Source organism: Mustela putorius, unplaced genomic scaffold, assembly GCF_011764305.1.
Source record: "Mustela putorius furo isolate JIRA1106 unplaced genomic scaffold, ASM1176430v1.1 tig00003909_pilon_pilon_pilon, whole genome shotgun sequence".
In the NCBI taxonomy this organism is placed as follows: domain Eukaryota; kingdom Metazoa; phylum Chordata; class Mammalia; order Carnivora; family Mustelidae; genus Mustela; species Mustela putorius.
Genome location: NW_025422057.1, coordinates 25,610,775 through 25,626,913, shown reverse-complemented (window position 1 = coordinate 25,626,913; position 16,139 = coordinate 25,610,775). Strand labels below are relative to the sequence as shown.

Genomic DNA, 16,139 nt, shown 5'->3' with positions numbered 1-16,139 from the left:
AGAACATTTTTTATAAATATTGTTGGAAAATGATATGCCCAGTAATCCTTTACCACAGACCATCTCTAGCACAAACAGTATCTTTGTGAGAATGAAGAGAAAGGTGTCTCTCTAGAGGAAACAATGAGGAAAAAGGCCTCAGGGCAGCTAGGTAAACCGGGCTGGATTTGAACTTCCCCTTGCCCTCCTCACCACAGGTACCGTATAGTTCAGAAGATTTCCCCCCTTTGAAGTACCATTAAGACTTAGGAATTTTGGGGTGCCTGTTGTTAAGCATCTGCCTTCGGCTTGGGTCATGATCCCAAGGTTCTGCAATCGAGCCCTGCATCAGGCTCCTTGCTCAGCGGGGAGCCTGCCTCCCCTTCTCCCACTCCCCCTGCTTGTTCTCTCTCTCTCTCTCTCTCAGGTAAGTAAATAAATAAATATTTTTTAAAAAGACTCGTGAATTTTCACAGAATGAATGGTTAAATTGTTATTTTGCCTTTTACACTGGCTCCTTTTTAAACTTTCTGGCAAAAACAGAATATTCCAGTTCCATCTTGACCCCCCCCCTTCCCTTGACTAGAATCTGATGTTCTCTCAGAAGCCAGTAGCTTTTGCAGCAGAGCAGTGTTAGAGGCTATGGCTAGGGTAGAGATTGGACGGTGTGTGAAGGTCTGTTGTGTTACTGCTACTGCTCCATAGTCCCGTCACTAGAAAGGGGTTTAGGTTGATAAAACTCTGAAAGATCTATCTTTATAGGGTCATGGTGTTTCCAGTTTTACTTTTTTAAGTCTTTGAAGTATTTCTCTAATTGAAAAGATTTTCCATCTGTTTCCTGTTCAGCTTTCTTTGTGTCTCCTACTTTCTGAGTCAACAGCTGTGTCTCCTCCATCCTCTACAAACCACATTTCCTTACCAACCTCGATGGGTGCTCCCAGGCCAAACTCGGTGGTTACATTAGGACTGTCTAAACGTCCTGTGATGTCATTGGATGCGTCCCTTCTTGGTACCTGCCACTTCAGCCAGGCTTTGTCTGTAATCCTTCTGCAGTCATGTTGCGTAAGGAAGACAGGCGACGAGCACCCAGTTGCCCACCTTCCCTTGCTTGTTCTTCTTGGGGTCCCCTTGCGTATCCACCTAACCAGGTCTCTCCTTTCCGCCCACTTTGCTAGTGTTTGCTGCTTCCCATTTATTTTCGCCATCCAAAAACTTGAATCTCACTGCACCATGATTTTTGTGTTTTGTTTTGTTTTGTGTTGTTTAGTAGAGTACTTTGTCAAATAATTTCATTTTCTGTTTTGGAAAATATTATTTTCTGTGTAGTCCTTTGTCGAATAATTTTATTTTCTGTTTCTGTTCCGGAAATTTTATTTTCTGTTTTGGAAATAATTTGATTTTCAGATGAAAAATAATGGGTGAATCATAAAACACTTTTCTGTCCTTCAGGTTTTCTGTAAATCTGATATTAAGTTGCCTCAGTGGTGTAGGTATTCATGGGACTAAACTGTATGATGTTTTACTTCTTTATTTTTTTTTAAGATTTTATTTATTTATTTGACAGACAGAGATCACAAGTAGGCAGAGAGGCAGGCAGAGAGAGAGCGGGAAGCAGGCTCCCCTCTTGAGCAGGGAGCCCAATGTAGGGCTCAATCCCAGGACCCTGGGATCATGGCCTGAGCCAACGGCAGAGGCTTTAACCCATGATGTTTTACTTCTTAAAATGGGTGATAGGTACATGGATGAAGGTTTTATTTTCCTTTATACTTAGGTCTAAAATATTTTGGGTTTTTTGCTTTGCTTTGTTTTGTTTTTATAGCCTTGTTGTCTGAGTATCTTGATTTTTGGAGGGGTAGGATAAGATGGATCATTAGCCCTTAGTAGACAGATATGTGAATGTTCAGTCCGTGCTACTCAAAGAAGCTTAGGCCCCTGCTGTGTGCCAGTCTGTGTTCTAGGCATGGAGGCTATAGTGTCCCAAAGATCATATCCCTGCCTTCGTGCGTTCAGTAGCTTAAGTGGAGAACAGACTAAGCAGCTAAATAAGAAATACAGTATGGGCACCTGGGTGGCTCAGTGGGTTAAACCTCTGCTTTCAGCTCAAGTCATGATCTCCGGGTCCTGGGATCGAGCCCGGTGTCGGGCTCTCTGCTCCATGGGGCTCTCTGCTCCGCCCCCCCTTGCCTGCTTCTCTGCCTACTTGTGATCTCTCTCTCTCTGTCAATTAAATAAATAAAATCATTTAAAAAAACAAATGAAAAGCAGTGAAATACAGTATCATATACTGGTAAGTGCTCCATGCAGCACAGAAAGAGGGCGTATGGACTGTGGTAGGGAGGAGCTGTTTAAGATAGGATGGGGCAGGGAAGGCCTCATAAGGAGGTGACATTTTAGTAGAGACCTGAAAGAGGTAGGAGAGTAAAGAAGCTGAAAATCTAGGGTAGAGTGGTAGAAGCAGGGAGAGCAGAGATCCCTGGACAGGAGTGTATTTGGCATATTTAAGGATCAGCATGACCTATCCCAAGAAAAGTAAGCCAGGCCAGGAATGGTCAGGGAATAAGGTCCCAAAGATGGGCAGGGATCTGTCAGGTCTTGCAGATTGTGGTGAGATATTTGTTTCTACTCTAGGTATGACAGGGGAGTTTTTGGAGGATTTTGAGCAGGGGAGTGACCGTCTTTGTCTCTTTTTGAAGGATTACTTTGGTGACTCTGCAAGGAATTGGTCATAGAAAGCAAGAGTAAGGCAGAAAGGCCAGTTAGTAAGCCATTGTAGCAATTCGGATGAGAGAACATGGTGGATTGGGCCAAGGGGGTAGAGTGAGAGGATAAGGATAAGAAAGGATCAAATTCTGGATATTTTTCAGAGGTTTGGAAGGGAGAGAGACGTTAAGGATCAGGCCTAGGTTTTTGGTTTGAACAACTGAGTGAATGTTGATACATCCCTTACCTTGATAAAAGAGGAACAGACTTTGAGACTTATTTACAGCTTGATGAACTTGGTAGACATGCTGGTGGAGATGTTAAGAAGGCATTTGGATATGCAAATCTGGACTGCAGAGCAGTGATTGGGATAGACACAAATAGGAGTCATCAGCTTATGATGATCCTGAAAAGTTTGAGACTAAATGGGATCATGGCTCACACGAGTTAGTGTCCAGGGAGAAGAGAAGAGATCTAAGAATGAAGATCAAGCGTCTCTGGCTTCAAGAGGTCACTGGAAAGAGAAGAATTAGCAAAAGGGAATGAGGGGAATGGGTATGAAGGAGAAAAGCTAGGGAGGTGTGGTGGAAGCCAAGTGAAGAGATTGTTTCAAGAGAGAAGTGATCATGAAACAGAGGAGGGCTTAGAACTGATCATTGGATCAAACCAAATGAGAAGTCTTTGGAGATGAGTGGTTTCATTGAATAGCACTGATTTAGAGCATCTTGAGGAAGAAATGGAGAAAATGGATGGAAACTGTTCTTTGAAGAGTTTTGCTGTGAAAAGAAGTAAAGAAATGGAGCGATAGCAGAAAAGAGGGGGGCTGGGAGAAGTTTTTTTGGTTTTAAAGGTAGGAAATAGTTCAGGCTTTTAATGTGATAATAGGAGTTGTCCAGTAGATAGAAGATAGGGAAAGCCCAGTGATGGAGGGGTTAGCCTTACCCCAGCATCACCTCTGTGGGCCTCCTCTAAATGCTGTGGAGGTGGCAGTCTGGGAAGGGTGATTTTACTAGGAGGAATTACCAAATGTTATATGAAAGATGAAACATTGGGAAGAACTGAAATGTCTAACAGCTGTGTAACAATTGTGTCTAATGGATGTATAACAATCATGGTACAACATAGAACTATTTAGCCACTAAAAATCATTATAAGGTTATACATTAATATGGAGACATTTTTAAAATGTCCAGTTAACATGCAGTGTAGTTTCAGGTGTACAATATAGTGATTCAACACTTCCATCCGTCACCCATCACCCATCCCGGCAAGTGCCCTCCTTACTCCCATCACCCATTTCACTCATCCCCCCCCACCCCCCATCCACCTCCCCCGCCCTGGTAACCATCGGTTTGTTCTCTAGAGTTAAAAGTCTGTTTCTTGGTTTGTCTTTCTCTCTTTTTTTTTCCCCCTTGGTTATTTGTTTTCTTAAATTCCACATGTGAGTGAAATCATATGGTATTTGTCTTTTTCGGATTGACTTCTATTTCTTAGGAGGACAATTAGCATTGTTCTCTCTGGCTCCCTCCATGTTGTTGCAAATGGCAATATTTCATTCTTTTTGACAGTTGAATAATATTCTCACATGCGTGTGTGTATCTCACATCTTTTTTAAATTTTTTTTTATTTTTTTTAAAGACTTTATTTATTCATTTGGCAGGCAGAGATCACAAGTAAGCAGAGAGGCAGGCAGAGAGAGAGAGAGAGAGAGAGAGAGGAGGAAGCAGGCTCCCTGCTGAGCAGAGAGCCCGATGCGGGGCTCGATCCCAGGACCCTGGGATATGATCTGAGCTGAAGGCAGAGGCTTTAACCCACTGAGCCACCCAGGCGCCCCTGTATCTCACATCTGTATCCATTCATCTCTCAGTGGACACTTTGGCTGCTTCCATAATTTAGCTATTGCAGAAAATGTTGCTATAAACACAGAAATGCATGTATCCTTTGAAATAAGTGTTTTTGTATATTTTGGGTAAATATTAGAGAAAATAAGACATATGTGCAAAAGTATTTTTGTGGAAAAATGTAATACATACACTTTGGTAGAAAACAATGTCTAAAAGGTAAGATTATGGGTGATTTTTAATTCCTTCATTAGACTAATTGTATTCCAAATAACTTCATGTTTTCTCCAGTGAGTATATTATTATATCTTGTTTAGAAATCATTCTGAGTATGTCAGCGAGCTGAACCCATTTATATAAGTCATAACATATTTCTATATTTTGAGTTTTTAATCCATTTTGTTTCAAATTTTCTCTTGATTTTTGCTTTACCCTTTTCCTATCATCTATTGAACAAATCCATTATTTTCTTGTGTTGAAAGTTACACATTCTATTTTTTTAAAGGTTTGTTTAGTTATTATGAGAGAGAGAGCATGTGCATATGGTAGGGGAGGGACAAAACGAGAGGGAGAGGGAGAATCCTAAGCAGATCCCCTGCCAAGCACAGAGCCTGACTTGGGGCTCATCTGACGACTCTGAGATCATGACATAGCCCAAATTGAGTTGGGTGGTTAACTGAGCCATCCAGGCATTGCTGTTTTTTATTCTTTGGTAGTTGTCCTTAGCTCCTAATTTGATAATATACATGCTTGTTTTGTTTTTTAAAGATTTTATTAATTTTTGAGAGAGCAAGAAGAGCACACGGGAGCAGCAGTGAGTGAGGGGGCAGAGGGAGAAGTAGGCTCCCTGCTCAGCAGGGAGCCTGTTGCGAGACTCAACCCCAGGACCCTGGGATCATGACCTGAGCTGAAGGCAGAGGCTTAACTGACTGAGCCACCCAGGCATCCCATACTTGTGGTTTTCCTATTAAAAATCTTTTTCCAATTTTAAACCTTTAAATTTATGTATTGGCCCCGACATACTTCAAAAAGGACAAGAATCTTAGATGTTCTCCCCTCCCCCCACTACCCCCTTACCACCCTGTCCCCAGAAACCAATAAAAGTATTTTGATTTCGAAATAATTTCAATTCTGAAACTGCTGTGGATCCACTGGACCTTATTTAGACAATAGTAAACTTAATACATGATTTACTTACCCTTACTTGCCATTTTTCTAGTGTACTCCAAAATAGGTATTTCTTCTTTGTAGACTATTTCTGAGAAGCTGTCTGTGTGATAAAACTTCTGTATGTTTAAAACCTTGTATGCTTGAAATATCTTTATTTTACCCTTGTATTTCAATGGCAATTTAAGTATAAATTTTAAGTTTTGAAAGTTTTCCCCCCTCAAGGAGGGTTCTTTGAAAAGAACCATCAATTTCTTAGGACCAGCGTTGCCTTTGAGCCTTCTGGAGTCAGGCTGATTCTCGTTTATCCTTTATAAATGATTTACTTTTTCTAAAAATTCTTGGAGTTTTATTTTTTGTTCTTTCATTTCATCACACTGTAACTAGTTGCAAAACCCACCCCCAATTTTCTCTTGGCTCTTCGAATCCTTTCAATCCGAAGTCCTGCATCTCTGTCTAAATCTGGGACTTGTCGATTACTGTTTCGTGAGATACTCTCTCCTCCTGTCTCCCTTCCCATCGCCAGGCCTCCTATGACACAGCTGTAGTGACCCTTCCAGGGCAATCCTCTGCCGGTCCATGTTTCTTCACATCCTCCAGCTTTTGGTCCCTTCCTCCTGTCTTCTAGGAGAGTTTCTTAACCAAATCTTTTGCTGCATAGCCCAGCTCTTGGGTTCTTTATCTCCCCTCTGAGAATTCACATGCCAATAACTTGTACTCGGTTCTTATTTTAATGCCACTTGTTCTTGCTACAGGTTTCTAGGTATGATCCCTCTTTGAAGCTCTTTGCTAATCTGTTCTTTTCTGTACTGATCCATGAACTTGATTTTTGGCTGATATAGGTGGTTTGATTTGGTGGTTTGATTTGGTGGTTTTTCTCTGTAGCAGTTAAACCCCTGGGATAAGTTCATCCATTTGTCTATGAGTTCCTTTTTTTCTGGAGCATTAGTCGTCTACTCTGTTAATGGCTGCCCGGTCTCCCGAGCCTGTGCCTCTGAGAGCGGTCTCTGATGATTAGCCATCCCCTGCCTTGGCTGTGAGAGTGGGTAGGAAGTGGAAGGTACACACCAGGCTTTGTAGTTGTTTGTACCTATATCCCCTTGAGCATGCCGCTCTACCGCTGCTGCCAGAGGGCTGTGAGTGGGGGCGATCTGGAGAGAGCATCACTGCTAAAGAAACTACTTGCCTACCCAAGCTTCTCCCGAGCACCTGGCTCAGGGCTAGTGAGGGCCTCATCTCCCAGCTGAAATCTGGGCCTTCTGCTGCCTAATGTTTTTCTCACAGCTTTTATGTTTCATTAACATGTCTAGAATCTCCAAAATCGTGTTGGAAGCCCATCCTAGCTTGCCATCTTGTCAAAATAGTGCATAACACTTAAAAAAAAAATCGGGAGGTTAAAAAGACTTGGAATGTGTATATACTCCTATTCCTATTTTTAAAATCATGACCTCTTGCACTGCAAAAAGCAGTTTAGCTTTCTAAATAGGATGATACATTTCACTTTTAGTGTTTTTATTTGAATACTTACTTTGAGCTTTGGGTTTGATTTTAAACCAGACAAGAAATGTTTAACGTGTATCTTCTCTGTGTCGGGGACTGTTATCCAGCTTTGGGAGTACAGCAGCAAAACAGCTGAGAATCCCTGCCTTCATGGAGCTTTATAGAAGACAATAAACAAGACTAAATGCAAAATGTGTATTATCTCTTAGTGAGTTGGATTGAACATAGGTTGTGGTTTAGCTCAACAAGTCCAAGGGAGCGAGAGGGACCTGGGAGCTTAGGGTCTCATTAAAATGGTGGACAGTGGAATGAACTAAAGCTAGATTGGGAGGGGAAAGTAGGTGTATGGGTGGTAGGCATGTTAGGTTAGAAGTGAGGCAAAGGACTGTTGGAATTGGGGTGCTAACAGGAGTGATGTGAATAGATGGGAAGAGGCTAGAGAACAGATGTTTGGAATTAAGAACCGCAGGGTTGCAGTAATGATGAGTGACCAGTTCAAGGGAATGATCATGGAAGAAAGTGACTAAGTTAGATGGACAATAAGAACACTGGAGGAGAGTGACTTCCATTGGTGTCTGTCATTAAATAATGGGGACCACTTTTACTCTCCTTTTTTAAAAATTTTTATTTATTGGAGATAGAGGGTGAGATAAGAGAGCACTAGTGGGGTGGGGGTAGGGGGAGAGAGAGAAGCAGGCTCCCTGTTGAGCAAGGAGCTCCATGCAGGTCTTGATCCTAGGACCTTGGGTTCATGACCTAAGCCAAAGACGGGTGCTTAACCAACTGAGCCCCCGGGAGCCCCTACCCTTCTTCCTTAAACAAGTAGAAAACTATACGAGCTGTATTGAAATACCCATTTTCAGACAATGGACAACACGTAATACAGGAAAATGATCCCTGAGATTGCCCCCAGCTTACTACCTGGAGGTCATAGTACAAGGAGGGGGAGCCTGAAAAGGGCCTCACAGTCTCCGTGATGTGGGGGCAAAGTTGAGATTTCAGGGAGGTCAGAGAGACAGGGATTCATTAGAATACTGGAAAACTTGAGCGAGCTCCAGAGATCTGCTGGGGGTCCTTCCGAGTCCCTTCAGTAGAGTACTAGTGAATGTACCTGCGTGAGGAAGCCACTCAAGGCTGATGAAAAATAAGGGGTGATCTTGGAGTCCTGGGCTGTTTGTGGTGACTGGCATAAAAGACATGATGGAATTAGTCCTGCTGGTTTCCAGGGAGAGAGTGGTGGAGAGCCTGTGAGTATCGTGTGGGGGACAGAGAACGTGAGCATCTTGCCAAAGCTCTAAGAGTTCTGGAGCTCCCACTTGACCTTGATGGAGGAGGTTGCAAGGGGATTGCCCTACTCCTAAGAGTTAAAATCCCCCCTTGACCTTTTGCCTCACTTGACTCCTGCCGATGGACCCATGAAGTCCTTTGGGGGATTGGACTCACCCTCTAAGAATCATGTTAATGTCATCCTTTTCCTAGGGACTTTTTTCTCCCCAGAAGTGTATTTCCCCCAGAAGAATACACCTAATTTACGGTTTCAAAACAGAATTCATTTAACAGAATGTGTTTTCCAGCAAATTGACTAGAAAATACTGGCCCCTTTCTTTTAAGAATTGCTTCCACTGTTTATATGTATCTATGTATATATGTGCATGTTTATTTTATGTATGTATATATTAGATATTTATTTTAGTACTAATTTCAGCCTAAAGAGAGTTGACTAAGGTCAATTCTTTCTAAAGGAGACTTTCCGAGGCCCAGTTAGAACACCACTCATCTCTGTGTTCCTGGACCCAAATACATAGAAGGCACTGAGTAAAGATTTGTTGAGTAAATGCATTTGAGGTAAAATGTGGCATTCAGAGTGATTGAAGCCTTTGTGTGTGTTTTGTTGTGGGGACTGAGGCCGCCAAGCTAGTGACTTACATGCGGACCTGTGAGACTGGGTCTCTGCCCGGCCAGCCAGGCTTGCTGAGGTGGACCGTTCTTACTGGGTTTGTGGGAGTTGACTGGAAATTCTTCTGTTAGGAGTGTCGGGAAGAGTGCCTGACTGGATACATGTCAGGGTAGTGGCTGAAAGTAAGAGAAGAGCAGAGCACTTTTAAGAACTCGTGTCCTAAAATTGAGATCTTTTCATTTATCTTTGGACCAAGTAATACATTCACGTTCTTCAAAACTTAGAAGGCTCAAAGCTGTCCAGTCGCCCCCTCCCACCCCTGTTGCCAGGTTGCCTGGCGAGCCATTGAGTTCCCCCTTCCTAGAGGCGGCCGTGGTGTGACGTCATAGACAATAAGCTGACCATTCAGATAGTGGATCAGGTTAGGAAATTAGAATGGGAGGTGCTTAGGGCATTTGTCCTTGTTATCTACCGAGCATTGTGCTGAATATTTTCCATGTAAATTAATCTTTGTAACAATCCTTTGAAGAATTGTTTGCCTTTGTCTCTCATGGTTTATCTTCTCTGCTCAAACATCTTTCTGCTCCATCCTTGTCAGCCAGTTTTAACTTAGCCTCTTTGTTTTCTGCAGACCATCTTCTCCTCCCCTGTGACCGCTAAAATGTCCCTGTATTAGGATCTGGATCCAGTGGTGTGTTGGAAGTAGCTCCTGTCCGCTTGGAAGACTGATGGTCCTCTCGCTTCCCAGCTCTGTGCTCAGTGTCCTCCTGTTCGTAACTTGGAATCCATCATAGTAGGGATATTTGCACCATGGGAACTGGCCAGTGCTATAAGTCAGGGCCATTCTTTCCAGAATGTTGTTAAATGTTTATCAACATTTTGTTGTTAAATGTTTATCAACACACCACCGGATCCTCTCCCCTCTTTGTTGTTTAATGAGCCAGCTAAAGGTAACTGAAGGATGGAATTTTTAAAAACCACATAGACATACCCTAAGTAAATGATATTTTTTTAAAAGTTTGCCATCAGTTGACAAACTTTAATACTTAGTTCATAAAAATGTTCAAAGATTAAAGAAAGTTGAAAAGCTAGTATAGTGACTGTTCGTATACCTGTTTCCTAGATTTTCTAGTTCTTAATGTTTTTTTCTTGAACTTCATCCTGAAATGGTGAGCATACTTCTAGGCAATCCTAATTCCATCGTCACTAAGGCATTTATAGTTCTCCACCATCATTTTTGTCCCCAGTTCCTACTCCTATTTTTCTAATTGTCAATTTCTAAAAATGTTATTTACAATGGTTTTGTTTTGTCTTAGATTTTATTTTTACATAATCTTGATAGCCATGTGGGGCTTGAACTCAGGACCCCAAGATCAAGAGTCTCATGCTCCACTGACTGAGCCAGCCAGGGACCCCTATTTATAGATTTTTATGACAAGGATTCAATCTAGATTTGTACGTTGGAATTGGTTGTTCTCGTATTTCTTTTAAGCTCGAATAACCGTCTTCTCCCAATCAGTGTTTTCCCTGACATTGACTGTTTTCAGCTTTTTCTAAGTTTCAAACGTGTACAAAAGGAGAAAAAACGGACGACGAACCACAATATACCCAACACTAATTCAGGGACTGTCAGAATTTTGCCACATTTGCCTCATTTATCTTGATTCTTCACTAGAAGATTTTAAAAACGAATTCAAGACATCCTTGTGTTCTCCTTCTCCCCCCCACCGCTAACTCTAAAAAATACATTTTCCTATGTAGCCAAGTTCGTTGTTACAGAACACCAAAGGGAATTAATAATGGCATTGACTTTTTAAAGAAATCAGGCTAGTTCTTTGGTAGTGTCCTCGATTTGGGGTTTCTATGATCGTTTCCTTGTGAGAACATTTCATTTCTCTATCCCATATTTCCCATACACTGGAGATTAGATTCCAGGTTTTGATTAAATACTTTAGGCAGGAATACTTTATAGAGGATGAAAAGTACTTAAGAGCTCACCGCATCAGGTACCCCATAAAGTCTGGTTTTCCACTCTTAATGAGGTTACATTTGATCACTTGACTAAGGTGGTGACTGCCAGTTGTCTCCATTGTATACATGGGCTTTCCTCTTTGAGATTAACAGCAATCCTTGGAGCAGTGCTTTGGCACCAAATGAATATTCTGTTCTCCATCAGCCTTTCCCTTAATGGTTTAAGCAGCCATTAATGTTCTTTGCCTGAGTCCATTTATTGCAGCAGGCACTGTTAAATAGGACTGTTCTTCTGATACGGATCCAAGGCATTTTCTTTTGGGTGTGGGTTCACGGGTTGGTGTTTCCTGTAATGGTGGACGAGCCCCATCTATAATTCATCTTCTCTTAATTCTCGATCTTCTCTGCACTTGAGTAGTCTTTTTAAGTGGACAAGCAATACAAGCATTTTCAAAGCTGTGCTAATGCAGACTCTTTCCAGGTTTTTCCTCATGTAATTCTCTTGGCCACGCATCATCATTCACTCTTGTTTTTTGAGGGTTTTTTTTCCCCCCTTAATTTTTTAATTTTATGTCCACTCCAGTTTTTTTTTTTTTTTAAAACAACCTGCTTTTGCTGATTCTTTCCAGAGGATTCGTCATAGTTGCCATAGAAACAACAACTCATTTTATGGTCCTCAGTTTCTGTAATTTTTAAGTTACATAGTTGTAGCATCAAGTAAGTACCAATGTCGCAAACAGGTTTGGGACCAAAACTAACCAATTCTTCATAAACATTCTTGTTAATCTCTGGAAGTAGAGGATGTAGAGTACTAGTAGTAGCATACTAGCCGGAAGCATTCAGGGTGCTGGGGACCCCGTCAGTGTGCTTCCCAGGGAGAACGGAGTGAGTCCGTTAATCAGCAAGTTGTTGTGCGGAGGTCAACTTAAGAGAGCGTCGACCATGTAGTCATTTTACTTGCCTTGTCTTCCCCGCTAGACTTCCAGTTCCTTGGCAGTAAAGACTAGTCTTCTCTGGTGACTTCTGATCTCATCTTGGCAGTATCTTTGCAAACATCGGGGTTGGTGGGGTCATTGCGTGTAACTTAGTCTTTCGTCGATTTTTCCTCTTCTCGTTCCCTCAGTCTTTGCGTCTTCGCTCTGTGCCAGCTTCCTCGACTTTAATTGTGTATTGCAAGCCACCTGTGTTTATTATCGTTCCCGTTTCCTGACAAAGATGCAAAAAAAAAAAAAATGTATGATGGTTTTGCTGCCGTGGTGCTATGCACAAAGCAAGAGGAGATGTTGAGGAAAATACAAAGTAGTTCCTTAGTTCTCTAATCTAGGGTTTAACCAATCCCAGGAACTGAAGTCTTCTGTTTCTTCACAGAGGAGATATGACAAAGGCAGTGGCTGTACAAGCTTCCTTCATGGGCCGCCCTCCCCACTGCCTCATCCAGTAAGCGGGAGCAACTACTTCTAGAGGTGAGAGGGGAGGGAAGACATCTCCGGAACCCATTTGATCCCCCCCCAGCTGCAAAATTTTGGTTTTGAGAAACAGAGTGAACAGCCTGTAGAGTTACATTGAAGAACTTGAAGAAAAACCTGCAGAGGGTTGAATGCTCAGGTACTAGAAGTTATGCTCTTTGATAGAAGCCCATAACCTATATTTTAAAAGCTACTTGTAGCTGAATAATCCCAGTGATCCCAAGAGTCTGTTTCTGTAGCTATTAAAAGGTATTAAACAGGCACATCTGAGATAACTTGTAACTTCCAGAACCAGGAGAAAGTTTGTCAGTAACACACTCCTTATCATTCATCGATTCCTTACTATGTGCCAGGCACTGTGTTAAATGTTACATTTTTAAAAAAAGATCTTATTTACTTGAGAGAAAGAGAGAGTGAGAGAGCGCTTGAGAAGGGAGAAGGTCAGTGGGAGAAGCAGACTCCCTGTGGAGCTGGGAGCCCAATGCAGGACTTGATCCCACGACTCCAGGATCATGACCTGAGCCGAAGGCAGTTGCTTAATCAACTGAGCCACCCAGGTGCCCTAAATGTTACATTTTTATCATTCAGTTTTCAAAGTGAACTTAGGACTTCTCTCTATCTTGCACATGATTAGTCATACCAGAACCAGAAGATCCAAACCCAGATCTGTCCAATTTTAGTTTAAGACCCTGAAAGCACTAATGGGATTTGCTGGGGTCCCATTATCCACACTTGGACTCTAAAAATCTGTGACTTACAGGGAGGATCAGTGACCAAGGATGACCTAGGGATTCTGAAGTTTATGTCAGGAACCATGGTGATGTTCTTATTAGGCAGTTGTAGTATCTTCTCCCGGGCATGTTAAGGCATGTTTGTTGTCCTTTTTACTCAAGGGCACATCCCTTAGAAGGATGGTCTGTTTTTGAAGATACAGGCAAATGAATGTCGAGTTCTTTTGAACATTCATTCAGTAAGCTAAATGCATATTTCTTACAATCATATTTGAATATGAATCTTGGTTTCCAGACTGAATTCATATTGTATATTTAAGAAGACAATGAAAATTCTTTGAAGAGATTCTCAGACAACGGGAAGATAATCTCAAACTCAACAGGGTTTGATTTCTGCTTGTTTTTTAAGCTGGCTTTATCTGGGGACAAATCCTATTGTATCTTCTCTAGAACTTGGTGCCAGTAGGAGTTAAAATAATAAAATCAGTTCAATTAAATTAAATACCAAATGAGTCTTTTATGTACAAGGCCTTAGATCAGTTAACAACAGTCAGCAGTCACTTTTCTGGGAAACGGTTGCTAAAATTATGATCGACCAGCAGTCACTGATCTCATTTACTCCATTGTGTCCTAGGAAGAAAAACAATCTTAGGACAAGAGCTTGCAAAGACAATGCCATTTTTTTTTTAAAGATTTTATTTATTTATTTGACAGACAGAGATCACAAGTAGGCAGAGAGGCAGGCAGAGAGAGAGGGGAAAGCAGGCTCCCTGCTGAGCAGAGAGCCCGATGTGGGGCTCGATCCCAGGACCCTGGGATCATGACCTCAGCTGAAGGCAGAGGCTTTAAACCACTGAGCCACCCAGGCACCCCGACAATGTCATTTTTCCATAATCCTTATTATCTCCCCTCCCATTTTCTTATGATTAATTTGATTTTTTTTTCTCTTATTGAAAGTATTCTATACCAGACACTGTGCTAGCTAGCTTCTGAGGCTTTCAGTATGAAAGAGAACTCTTGCCTTCAGGAATCTCGCAGCATAGCAGAGGAGCGAGAATTAGAATACAGGATAAGTGAGTGGATGAAACTAGCGAAGGCTCTGGGGAAACAGACAAGACAGCCAAACCCAGCTGGCCTAGGCAAGGTCAGCAAGACTTCTAGGATGAGAGGATACTTGAATTGTATCTTGGAGGAAGAGGAATAGGAAAGGAGCCAAGGGAAGAAGGAGGTGTTCTTGGCAGAGGAAACCATGAAACCACACATCTGGTTTGGAGAAAGGCAAACACTGTGCTCTGATGGGGAATGAGAAAAGGTGTAGGAGGTGTAGGAAGTGAGGCTAGAGGAAAAGCTGGGAATCATGTCATCGAGAGTGCTGGGAGCCATCGTAAAGCATTTTAAGTGTCTTCAGCGTAACGGGCAGCCATTGAAGATTTCAAGCAAGAAAATAATGTGTTCAGATCTGGTTTGTACAAGACATTAGAAGGTTGTTGCCTTCAGAAGACTCACAGTGAGGACCTGTGACTCAGGGGAGCTAGTGATGGGGTTGGAGATTATTGGAGGGGTTCAGTGGATAGTTAGAAGCAATCTTAAAATTAGAAGTCAGCCCAGTATTTGGCAACCAATTTCTCATAGCAGCGTGGAACCAGAAGAAAAGGGGGACTCTGAGACAACTCCCCCAGTTTTATTTTTGATAGAAATTGTGGTGTCATTAGTCAGCGAGAGGAATGGAAGTGGAGGAACAGGTTGGTGAAGGAGGTAGATTCCGTTTCGGACGTGTTGGACTTGAGATGTCCGGAGGGCAAGTGAAGAGAATCAAGTAGGCAACTGGGCTATTTTTATGTCTCTATCTGCGGTCGAGGAGAGAAGATTAGACTGGGCATGGTGGTAGTATGTAGATTCAAGAGTTTCCGGCCTGCGGGTTAGGTCTCGTTTTGTGACCGCTACCTAATGATTACATGGTGGAAAGCAGCTTGACTATCAAAGCTTAGGGTTAAGTGCTTCTCACAAGCGGGGTCCTGGGAAGGGCTCTAGCAAATGTGTTTACACCATCATGTGTTTTTGTAAAACTTTGCAAAGTCCAGATACGTCAACTGCAATTGGTCAGAATTGTTCTCTTGGTTCTTTGAATTACCTTTGCCTGCACTCCCATCTGGTGATACTGGAGTGATCCTGGGCTTTTTTTTTTTTTTTTTGAGTTCATCTTTGGGGAGGGTGAGCTGGGGAGCCACTTCGTTTGGGTTTGCAGTCTCTCCGATGTGTAAGTTACTGCTAGCCAATGCAGCGTGGGAATGACATGGAGAAATACTCCTGCCCTTTGTGACACACTCAAGCCAGACCGGCATTCACTGTCAAGATACAAATGTGTCCTAACACACCTGGCACTGGCATCATGGACAAAGAAAAGGGTCAAGTGAATGAAGTCTGCGACTGATGGGTAGGAAAATGTCCCACTACATCTGATGATGTCTTAGCCTGAACGTGGGCCCAATACAGAGGCTTGCGTACAGAGAAGTTGATTTGGAATGGGATCACCTGGGAGCAGGAGTTCAGGACAGAGGAAGTAAAATGGGGAGGAGGGAAGAAGTACAAGGACACAACAGTGCATTTGGCCACAGCTGCAGGCAACAGGTGCTCTCTCCTGCCTCGGACATTTAGAGAGACCTTAGGAAAGGTTCCTGGAACTGTGCTGGAGTACGAAAGGAGGAAGTCTCCTCCTGTGGGCGTCGGTTCCTCCCCATTCTGGATTTGCGCACAACTGCAGGTAGGCTGTGGGGGAAGTCCCACGGTGGAAGTGAGCAACGCATCAGGCTGTCCCATGAGTCGGATGACAGCATGGTGTCTGACAGCCAGTGGGGATCTGTGTGGTGTTGGCCACCCAGGCAGCAGA

The 16,139-nt window shown here is 42.6% G+C and overlaps 1 protein-coding gene across 4 annotated transcripts in view; it reads left to right on the top strand.

Annotated features, from left to right (window-relative positions):
• CNNM2 (cyclin and CBS domain divalent metal cation transport mediator 2) overlaps positions 1-16,139 on the top strand; it is a 154,350-nt gene that overhangs the window by 85,307 nt on the left and 52,904 nt on the right. Inside the window, exon 2 of one of the 4 annotated variants that reach the window (XR_001178912.2) lies at positions 12,424-12,518. The exons of the other annotated variants lie outside the window; for them this stretch is intronic. The gene's annotated coding sequence lies outside the window, so the exon portion shown is untranslated. The remainder of the gene's footprint in view (positions 1-12,423; positions 12,519-16,139) is intronic. 4 annotated transcript variants of the gene reach the window in all.